Source organism: Adiantum capillus-veneris, chromosome 19, assembly GCF_014529385.1.
Source record: "Adiantum capillus-veneris isolate H3 chromosome 19, ASM1452938v2, whole genome shotgun sequence".
In the NCBI taxonomy this organism is placed as follows: Eukaryota; Viridiplantae; Streptophyta; class Polypodiopsida; order Polypodiales; family Pteridaceae; genus Adiantum; species Adiantum capillus-veneris.
In genome coordinates, this window is record NC_140949.1 from 64,087,802 (window position 1) to 64,098,616 (window position 10,815).

A 10,815-nucleotide genomic window follows, 5' to 3' on the forward strand; every position below is an offset into this window, starting at 1 on the left:
TTTTGATTGCATGTTCTATGTACATGGTGGCCACATGACCTAGACATGGAATGATGGTGGCTGTGTGACTCCATTATGGATTGGATGTTTGCTTTGTCATATGATATCCATATCACATTGCTACTTGGATCTAGTTTGGTTTAGATGTTTCTTGAGTCAATTTGCTAGGTTACTTTGAGACTATGGAAAGTATGTTGTTTTGTATTCTTTAAATTATGATGTTCAAACAAAACTAATTAGAGATGGTGCTTTTTTTGAAGTTACATTTCAAGCTAATAAGAGATGTGCATGGGCATACATTCCCACAAGCAAAGGCATGCATGCATGTTACATTTGATTGTTTGGTGATTGAAGGAATGCACAACCTAATGTACACTTTTTTCATGCCACACTAATATTTCAAGATATCTTTAGTGTAGTACAAGCGTTAAAAATCTTGAAAATCATGTTTCAATTCCAAAAGCTTGAAAACAAAAGCTTGCAAATATAAAATCCCCACGTGGTTCATATAGGACCTGTCTTGGGATGATGGGGTTCCTCTTTCATGACTGCCTATAATTACCTTGACCTAGATGTTTGTGGTCTAATATGTCCTTGGGTTGCTCAAAACTAGACCACCGGGCTAATGGTTGGCTGAGGATTGTGGTCTTGGTGAGTTGACCCCTTGGAAAGATAACTTGGGTTTCTCAAAATTAGACAACTGGGCTAATGGTTGACTGAGGCTTGTGGTCTTGGCCTGTGAATTGATTCCTTGGAAAGATAACTTGTCATTTCTTTTCTTGATAGCTTTGGTTCATGGTAGGACGACAAATTGGAATGGGATATATTGGCAAATGGTCTAGTGATACCAAAGGCGGTGATTTGAGCCATGGTAGCCAATTTTGCAAGGCAAGCATGCTTTTGGAGTAATGCAAACATTTATATCAACGATGAAAAATGTTAATTGAACTTCATTGCTATCAAGTGAAGTTTCAACAAGCACCCGAGATACTAGGAAAGGTATTTTTGGAGTCTGTAAGCAAGTTAAATTTAAATCTTAAAATTTCAAACTTATTTAATCTTGCAGGATTCTTCACAATGCAAGCATGACAAAGCAAAGGTTGCTTATGTAAAGCAAGGTTTTGAAGTCTAGAAAAAACATGACAGCTAATTTTCTTGAGATATTTTCTCTAAGTATTGGACACTTTAAATACTATGTTTAGTCAATTATGACATGCATTAATTGCAAATATTTTTTTATGATTTCACTATGACGTACAACTTGATAAAGGTGATTCTTTGTAATGATCAACAAGGTCGCTTTTATTGAAAAATCTGCCAAGCTTGCATAAAGTGTAGCTATCACACTTTGGTCCTTGAGAGTTTTCTCATGCATGGCATGTGCATGTCTAATGACAAAACAAAACCTTTGGGCACAATAGCTCAACATTGTTTTGCTCTTGTGATGTCACTCTCTAAACCAAGGCTTCCTCTTTTATGATTATGGCATGATACTTTCCAAAGTTTGGGATATGCAATGTGCATACCACTTTGGGGGGGCTTTCCAACTGTATGTGCATGATCATTCAATGAGTGCTAATACGCATGAATCCAAGGGTCTTACAAGATACATAAGATGAGAGTATCAAAATCCATGGCTATGAGCCAAAGTCAAAGTAACATACTTCATAACTGAAGGCTATGAGTTGGATTCAATCAACAATTTCAAAATCAGACTAAATTTACTTCTCAACTGAGCACTTCCTTTTAGATTTTGTGGCAACAAGAACCAAATGAGCGACCAAGTTGAATAATTTCAAGTTTTTTTTTTGAGTTTTAGACCTTTAATTTGGAAAGTAGCATAACTTTCACAATGAGGTGCTTGGAAATGAAGCATGGATTCTTTCCCATGCCAAAGCTCTATTTGTTGACTTGGAATCAATGACAAGGCACCAAGGGCTAGGGTATTGGAATCATGGGGATACAACTTCCTATCTTTTGTATGATAAGGTTGATTTGAGTTGTATCCATGCCAATTCCATGGCACAAAAGAGTAGCGGCTACAACAAATTGAGGCCATCATTGTAGCCAAGGGCTTATCCAACTACTTTTGTTGAGTTGCATGCAAGACGTGTCCACCTAAGTAGTTTTGACGCTTTCATTATGATGCAAGAAACTTTTTCATGGACATTGTTGCCACCTAATGGTTGATTATTTTCTTGATAACTGCCAAGAGCATTTCAAAAAGTGAGTTTCGCATGCACATGAGTCACATGATTACTTCATAATAGGTAAAATCTAGTTTGTTTCAAGTGACTTTTACCGATGATTATCCTCTTTTAAGTTGTTGCAGGAAGTACCCATAGCTTTAACCTTTTTACTCAATAGCAATTGAGGGTGGTATATTTTCTTGTCCTTGTTTTGTGTGGCTGGATCATTGGGCACTATATATATCATTGTTTCTATACACAAGGTGTATGCACTACAAATGATGATTTGATTCTATAGCAGACATGCATGGCCTAACTAAGATTGTTCTCTCAATAGGCTGATATGTTTGTTTAAATGATCTATTTGTTAATAATATTCCACCTTGAGAGGATCTCTTGGTTAGTCTATAGACCATATTGTGTCTATAGCAACACCATTTCTTGGGTATGCCCCAACTTATGAAAAACTCACTCAATGCATATATGGTCATTTATTTGTCTCTTCACATTTGTGATTTCAAGGAAAAACTCTCTCAACTAGCAAGGGGCAGTAGCTAAGAGCACTATACAAATATGCTTACAATCACTCTTTGTATAAAGGTAGCCTATGATGGTATCCTCTACTTAATGATTTAAGTAGTATACTTTTGGAATCTGACCAAGGATTTTAGGTTTCTAGGACAAGATCAAGAGTTCTTGCACACGATAAGACCACAAATTCTTTTAGGATGTGCAGCAGTGTTGCACAACTTGTTTTGATGCAAGTGACATGGTCTTGCATAACTACATGGTAGCAATTGGGGGAAGGGTTAGAGGTTAGTGTACTGGGTACCCCCTTTTTAATTTTCTCTCTATCATTATTAATATTCCGTATGCTAGGATAAAGGCTCCACTTTGGGTATTATCTCCTCCTTTTGTGGTAACCTCTCTTAACACATTTGTAGGCCTCCAAGGTAGGAATTGTTTTTGGCACATTGGTACAGCTGAAGATGGTCGGCCTATGGAAGTGCAAGAAGCCCAGTCATGGTAGTCTGCAGGAAAATGATGGGAACATTGTGCAGGTATGTGATGCAGTTAGGAGACAAGTGCACAGGGATGGAGCACTTACTAGCAGAAGATACAAGTATTTTTTGCTATCACAAGTGACAGGAGCAAATGTTGATATCACGAGCTTGGGAAGGAGACAAGGGATGTTAAATACAGGTGTTATGAGGTTTATAATATGGAATTTTGAGCGAGATGTTTGTAGGGCATTCTATTTGACAGTGTGCGAGACATTTTCTTGAAATTGCTAGTGGTTTGAGGTTACTGAAGGCCCTTTTTATACTCGACAAAGACGTGCTTAGACCTTGTGGCTGAATATTGAATGGCAGAAATGACATGGTTGAAGGTGGTAGATACGACTAGTTTGAACCTATGGCAAGGAGGCATGAAGATGGAAAGCAGTACATAGTGGAGGGTTATGCTATGCTCAAGCCCAATACGGTGGGAATGCTTGTCAAGTTGGAGAGTTTTTTGTAAAAGGTAAAAAAAGGTTGTTTTTCAAAATCCGGTTGGCATGCAGTCATGAGCAAAGGCAATGGAAAGGCTTGCCATCTGCCAGGCATGCGAGGGGCAAGGCGCCATTTGGTGGCGGGGGCTGCGTAAGGCGAGAGGGAAGAGCGCCATCTGGTGGATAGGGGAGGAGGTTTCTAGTTGCATGAAGGAGCGAGGGGTGGCAGTAGGAGAGGCTGCATGATATAAGGAAGGGTGACGCCATGGCTTTGTGACGGGTCAGTTAACATTGCAGGTGGCTGCCAAGTGAAGGCAAGAAGAGGAAATGAGAGGAGGAGGAAGCCATTGCAGATTGTCTTTGGAATGCGCTACATAAAGGCGAGGTCAAGCTAAGCGAGAATGGTCACCATCAAAGGGAAGAGGGCGTCAATAGCAAGGAGGAAGAGTTTGAGAAGTTCAGCTTGCAGAGGAGCCGAGGGCTACCTAGGGGCTCCCTATGAATGAGAAGAAGTGTCCGCCAAGGATTGCCTTAAAAGCACGTAGGGGACATTATCCATCATTGTACCCGAGTTCTTGTTTTGTTATGCATAAGTGGATTTATGGTCTGGTTGGGTTATCTTTGTGTTGGATTTGCCACCAATCTTCTCGCCTGTTCGTCTTGTCTTGTGCACAACATCCATGGTAGCTGTGGCTCTGGATAAGGCTGTGAGTGTGTAGAGAGAGAGAGAGAGGAAGGGAGATTGTGTGGATGGATTTCGGTCGAGGTGTGTGTCGCCTTACTGTGTGAGTGTATGCATCAATTGGTGTCGGGATCTGATGGTGTTTTGATGGACTGGTTGTGCTGGGGTGTTTATGTGTGAGTGTGCAGCTAGTGTTGTTCAAAGGCGAGTGTGTGCAATTAAAGTTTGCAGATTGTGTATCGGTGTGTGTGATTCTGTGTGATTAGAGGTGCGGGGTAATCCCTGGGCCATAGAGAGGCAAGCTTGGAGTGTGCTGGGTTTGTTCCCCCTTCCCCGTTTCCATCAGTGGTGCCCTCATTGAGGATCTACTGATTGCTCCTTGGTGAAGTTTTAAAGCCTGAAGATGATGCATGATATCAACTTGGTACTTTCTGGAGAAGAAGAGGTTTCACATTGGTTTTCCGATCTGGAGCTATACCTATTGCAGTCGAGAATTTGTGGAGATGAAGCCAAATTGAAGGCATTACCATTAGTTCTACAAGGACGAGACAAAGCTTGGTTTGAAGGATTGAAGGTCGCAAATTGGCAATCGATACTTGAGATTCCAAGCGGTTTGTTGAAGCTTTTCAGAAGCGGGAGAAAACCATTGGTTCTACAAGGACGAGACAAAGCTTGGTTTGAAGGATTGAAGGTCGCAAATCGGCAATCGATACGTGAGATTCCAAGCGGTTTGTTGAAGCTTTTCAGAAGCGGGTTTCTCCATGGGACTTGGGTGAGCAATTGAGCAAGCTGAAGCAGGATGTAAGTGAAGATTTTGCTTTGTTTTTGGATAATTTGAATCTGTTTGGGGGAGACTAGCTGTTGTTACATGTGTGCAAAATGAAGATCATTTCAAGCAAGAGCAGTTTCTAGCCTGCTTGCATCCACGAATCAAGGAGAAGGTCAAGTGTGGTGGTGCAAAGGACTATGCTCAGATGGTCTGTTTGGCGAAGGTAAAGAGCAAGAAAGCAAAGAAGAAGCTGGAGATGGGCTTGTTAAAGCGTACAGTTTATGGGTATAGCTCAACAACGGAGCTTTATCATTTGTCAAAAGGAAGATCAAGCATCAAAGAGATAGCTGCTTTGCCATTGGTAAGCCATTGATCATTCGTTTCAATTTGTGCCTCCAGTTTGGTGTGCTCTTGTACAAGAGTGTGTTAGCCCAGCTAGCAAGGATACGGTCCTAGCCAAAGTATTGTTTGTATGAAGAAGCAAATGAAGATGTGAAAAGCTCACAGGACAAGCTTGAAGTTGTTGACTAAGCGATGGTTGAAGATGTGCAGGAAGAAGCTAGCCGGGGGGTTGGGCAACCTTGCCCTACTGATCATGTTGAAGAGCGGTAATGCATTTCAAAAGGTATTGGCGATGTCGACCTACCAAAAAATGAGGTAATAGATGGATTTTTTTCTCGCTTAACAGATGATATGGTCATAGAAAAAGTCCTTGAAGAGCAAGCAAAGGTGGTCGAGCAATCCGATTTTCTCTCGCATGAAGTGGTTGAAGATGAAGTATCAAAGGCTATGGCGGACGAAGACTTGCATGGTGAGTCAAGTATGGAGTGTATGCCATTTGAAGGACCTACAACAGAGGGTATGCTTGAGAAGCAGGTAGGCTTGGTTCTCCAAGAAGAAGCGCCATTGGAAGACAGGTTGCCAAAGGTTTGTGCCATGTTGTTGATGGACATGTTGTTGAAGGTTGCTTTGTAGGCAACTGTGCATTGATTGCAAAGTTTTTTTGGGATAAGATTATGCTATGGAGGGTTGTCATGAGAGGATGACGGTGTATGGTGCAGATGCTTCACAGGTTGGTTTACAGGCTTATTTTGTGTACGAAGCCGGTGTATGGATACAGGTTGTTGAAGGTCGATTTTATGCCAAGCTGCACGAGAGGTTGATTTTTGGGCTTACAGGTGCAAAAAAATGACAGATTACACATGTTTTACAGAAAGGTGGCTGTTCTCAATGCTATCAATTTGATCCTGGTGGAGCTGACGTCACGCATGGGACGTCTCATGCCTTTCCATTTGATCCAAGGGGATTCTATAGCTAATAGAATCTCTCTCTCTCTCTCTCTCTCTCTCTCTCTCTATCTATCTACTGCTTATGTACATACTAGTATGAGTTTTCTAATATGCAATCATACCTTATCTAAATAATACTATGGTTGATCACGAATGCTCAACGAGGGATTTGGCAATGATGGTACAACTGAAGATGGTCGGCCTATGGAAGTGCAAGAAGCCCAGGCACGGTAGTCTGCAGGCAAATGACGGGAACGTTGTGCAGGTATTTGATGCAATTAGTAGAGAAGTGCACAGGGATGGAGCACTCGCTAGCAGAAGCTACAAGTATTTTTTGCTATCGCAGGTGTATGGTGCAGATGCTTCACAGGTTGGTTTACATGCTTATTTTGTGTACGAAGCCGGTGTATGGATACAGGTTGTTGAAGGTTGATTTTATGCCAAGCTGCACGAGAGGTTGATTTTTGGGCTTACAGTTGCAAAAAAATGGCTGATTACACATGTTTTACAGAAAGGTGGCTGTTCTCAATGCCATCAATTTGATCCTGGTGGAGCTGACGTCACGCATGGGACGTCTCATGCCTTTCCATTTGATTCGAGGGGATTCTATAGCTAATAAAATCTCTCTCTCTATCTATCTACTGCTTATGTACATACTAAATATCAGTTTTCTAATATGCAATCATACCTTATCTAAATAATACTATGGTTGAGCATGAATGCTCAACGAGGGATTGGGCAATGATGGTACAGCTGAAGATGGTCGGCCTATGGAAGTGCAAGAAGCCTAGGCATGGTAGTCTACAGGCAAATGACAGGAACGTTGTGTAGGTATTTGATGCAGTTAGGAGACAAGTGCACAGGGATGGAGCACTCGCTAGCAGAAGCTACAAGTATTTTTTCCTATCACATGTGACATGAGCAAATGGTGATATCACAAGCTTGGGAATGAGACAAGGGATGTTGAATACAGGTGTTATGAGGTTTATGGTATGGAATTTTGAGCGAGATGTTTGTAGGGCACTCTATTTGACAGTGTGCGAGACATTTTCTTGAAACTGCTAGTGGTTAGAGGTTACCAAAGGCCCTTTTTATACTCGACAAAGACGTGCTCAGACCTTGTGGCCGAATATTGAATGACAGAAATGACATGGTCGAAGGTGGTGGATGCGACTAGTTTGAACCTATGGCAAGGAGGCATGAAGATGGGAAGCAGTACATAGTGGAGGGTTATGCTATGCTTGAGCCCAATGTGGTGGGAATGCTTGCCAAGTTGGAGAGTTTTTTATAAAAGGTCAAAAAAGGTTGTTTTTCAAAATCGGGTTGGCATGCAGTCACGAGCAAAGGCAATGGAAAGGCTTGCCATTTGCCAGGCATGCGAGGGACAAGGCGCCATTTGGTGGTGGGGGCTGCATAAGGCGAGATGGAAGAGCGCCATCTTGTGGATAGGGGAGAAGGTTTCCAGTTGCATGAAGGACCGAGGGGTGGCAGTAGGAGTGGGGGCAGAAGGGCCATTGCGGGGGGCGAGGGAGGCCACCATAGGTGGCGGGCTGGTTGAAGTCAGAGAGGAACAAGGGGGGGCCGCAACCTCTAGAGGCCGAGAGCTACAAGGGGATGTGCTACGGCTCGGTAACGACGACAGGCAAGGAGCGAGAGTAACAAACAAGGGCGCTGCTTTTGTAGCATGGTTGGAGAGGCTTTGATTGAGTTCAGGACAAGAGCCGGGAAGGTTTGCAGGAGCCAAGGGCTATAAGGGACGAGCCTTAGAGAGGGTGACGGATCCTATAGATTGTGGAGGGCACGGCGCCAAGGTGGACAGGTGTGGAAGGTTGAGAGCTGAGAGCTCTAGAGCAGCTATAGAGCATGGCAGAGGGCTGCATGATATAAGGAAGGGTGACGCCATGGCTTTGTGACGGGCCAGTTAGCACTGCAGGTGGCTGCCAAGTGAAGGCAAGAAGAGGAATTGAGAGGAGGAGGACGCCATTGCAGATTGTCTTTGGAATGCGCTACATAAAGGCGAGGTCAAGCTAAGCGAGAATGGTCACCATTAAAGGGAAGAGGGTGTCAATAGCAAGGAGGAAGAGTTCGAGAAGGTCAGCTTGTAGAAGAGCCGAGGGCTACCTAGGGGCTGCCTATGAATGAGAAGTGGTCGCCAAGGGGATTGTCTTTAAAGCACGTAGAGGACATTAGCCATCATTTTACTCGAGTTCTTGTTTTGTTATGCATAAGTAGATTTATGGTATGGTTGGGTTATCTTTTGTGTTGGATTTGCCACCAATCTTCTCACATGTTTGTCTTGTCTCGTGTGTAGAATCCATGGTAGCTGTGGCTCTGGATAGGCTGAGTGTGCAGAAAGAGAGAGAGAGAGAGAGAGAGAGAGAGAGAGAGAGAGAGAGAGAGAGAGATTGTGTGGACGGATTTTAGAAGCGGTTGAGGCGTGTGTCGCCTTCCTGTGTGAGTGTATGCATCAATTGGTGTTGGGATTTGATGGTGTTTTGATGGACTTGTTGTGCTGAGGTTTTTATGTGTGAGTGTGTGCAGCTAGTGTTGTTCAAAGGCGAGTGTGTGCAATGGAAGCTTGCAGGTTGTGTATCGGTGTGTGTGATTCTGTGTGGTTAGGGGTGCGGGTTAATCCTTGGGCTATAGAGAGGCAAGCTTGGAGTGTGCTGGGTTTGTTCCCCCTTCCCCCTTTCCAACGTGTTGCTAGTAGGAAGAAGGTGTTGAGTATGGTCTAGAGCTCATGGAATTTGGTTTATCCCATGTAGAGAGAAGTTATAAGGGGTACCTGTCACTCTTGTTGCTGAGTGCAAGGATTTCATTCACGTCTTCACATGAAGTGTGAAGTGGTAATAAATCATGTTATTAGCACTCCACTCCATGAGAGTGTTAATAACATCAAATTCACAAGCACTTGTTGGAACCGGCCTTTTGTGTTAGCCCGTCGGTATTTTTGGTTGGCCCAGTAGGGCTCGATGGGAGAGCTTTCATACCTGGCGTGCTCGGCTATATCCTCCTCTTGCCCCCCATTTTTGGAGGTGGCTATATAAAAAATGTCTCATACTTGGCTCTATCTATTTTGGCACACTTGCTGGCTTATTTGAGGTCTTGGTTCTCATTCAGGTAGCTTTGATTCCTATGTTTTTTAACAACAAGAATTGTTACGACTGACTTTCCCTCGGGTATTTATTCGCCTAGAAACAGGTTTGGGTAGGGAACATCCTTGTGGATGGTATAGGTGGTGCAAATGCTTGGGGCTCATTTCTATGGTTGGAACGGAGTGCTCCTTATCACTACACCTACGTATTGTTTGTTACTATAGTTACCTCTCTGGATGTCTAATCACCTGGAAACTGGTTTGGGTAGGGAGCATCCTTGCGGAGGGTATAGGTGGTGCAAGTGCTTGGGGCTCATTTCTATGGTTGGAATGGAGTGCTCCTTATCACTACATTTACGTATTGTTTATTACGTAGAGTTACCTCCCTGGGGTGTCTATCCGCATGGAAATAGGTTTGGGTAGGGAGCATCCTTGCAGAGGATATAGGTGGTGCAAGTGCTTGGGGATCATTTCTATGGTTGGAATGGAGTGCTCCTTATCACTACACCTACGTATTGTTTGTTACGTATAGTTACCTCCCTTGGGTGTCTATCCGCCTGGAAACAGGTTTGGGTAGGGAGCATCCTTACAGAGGGTACATGTGGTGCTAGTGCTTGGGGCTCATTTCTATGGTTGGAATGGAGAGCTACCTATCACTACACCTACGTATTGTTTGTTACGTATAGTTACCTCCCTTGGGTGTCTATCCGCCTAGAAACAGGTTTGGGTAGGGAGCATCCTTGCGGAGGGTACAGGTGGTGCAAGTGCTTGGGGCTCATTTCTATGCTTGGAATGGAGTGCTCCTTATCATTAAACCTACCTATTGTTTGTTACGTATAGTTACCTTTCCCTGGGTGTCTATCCGCCTGAAAACAGGTTTGGGTAGGGAGCATCCTTGCGGAGGGTATAGGTGGTTGCAAGTGCTTAGGGCTCGTTTTTTGCTTTATGTTTATATATATATTATTTTACTTTATTGTACAATTTTTCAATTAAATTTTGTTTTTCAAAAACTTATTATTTTTACAATTGTCTGAATGTAGAGCTGGCTTGTGAACTTGTCATGGATGCCAATACTTGCTCTCAGAACATCAATGCAGCTATGTCTAGTCGCCCATCGACTAGTGGTGAAGTATCAAACAATGGAACTTCCAATAAAGGGAAGCACAAGGCTGTCGGTGGTAAGGTGCTAGGGCGAGAGTGGCAATTTGCCGACAATGTAAGATCATTTATAGATTGGCGTTGCAAATTATGTGTCAAGGACGTGCACCTCGTATTAGGGAACACTTCCTTGGATCAAGGA

At 43.2% G+C, this 10,815-nt stretch overlaps 2 long non-coding RNA genes across 2 annotated transcripts; both read left to right on the forward strand.

Annotated features, from left to right (window-relative positions):
* Positions 1 to 5,160: 5,160 nt before the first annotated feature.
* On the forward strand, positions 5,161 to 5,827 carry LOC147434156 (uncharacterized). Its single transcript, XR_015185345.1, has 2 exons — positions 5,161 to 5,493; positions 5,685 to 5,827. It is a non-coding gene; the product is annotated as an uncharacterized LOC147434156 (long non-coding RNA).
* A 121-nt stretch (positions 5,828 to 5,948) lies between these two features.
* On the forward strand, positions 5,949 to 8,679 carry LOC147434157 (uncharacterized). The gene is made up of 2 exons (XR_015185346.1): positions 5,949 to 6,686; positions 6,768 to 8,679. It is a non-coding gene; the product is annotated as an uncharacterized LOC147434157 (long non-coding RNA).
* The last annotated feature ends 2,136 nt before the right edge of the window (positions 8,680 to 10,815 follow it).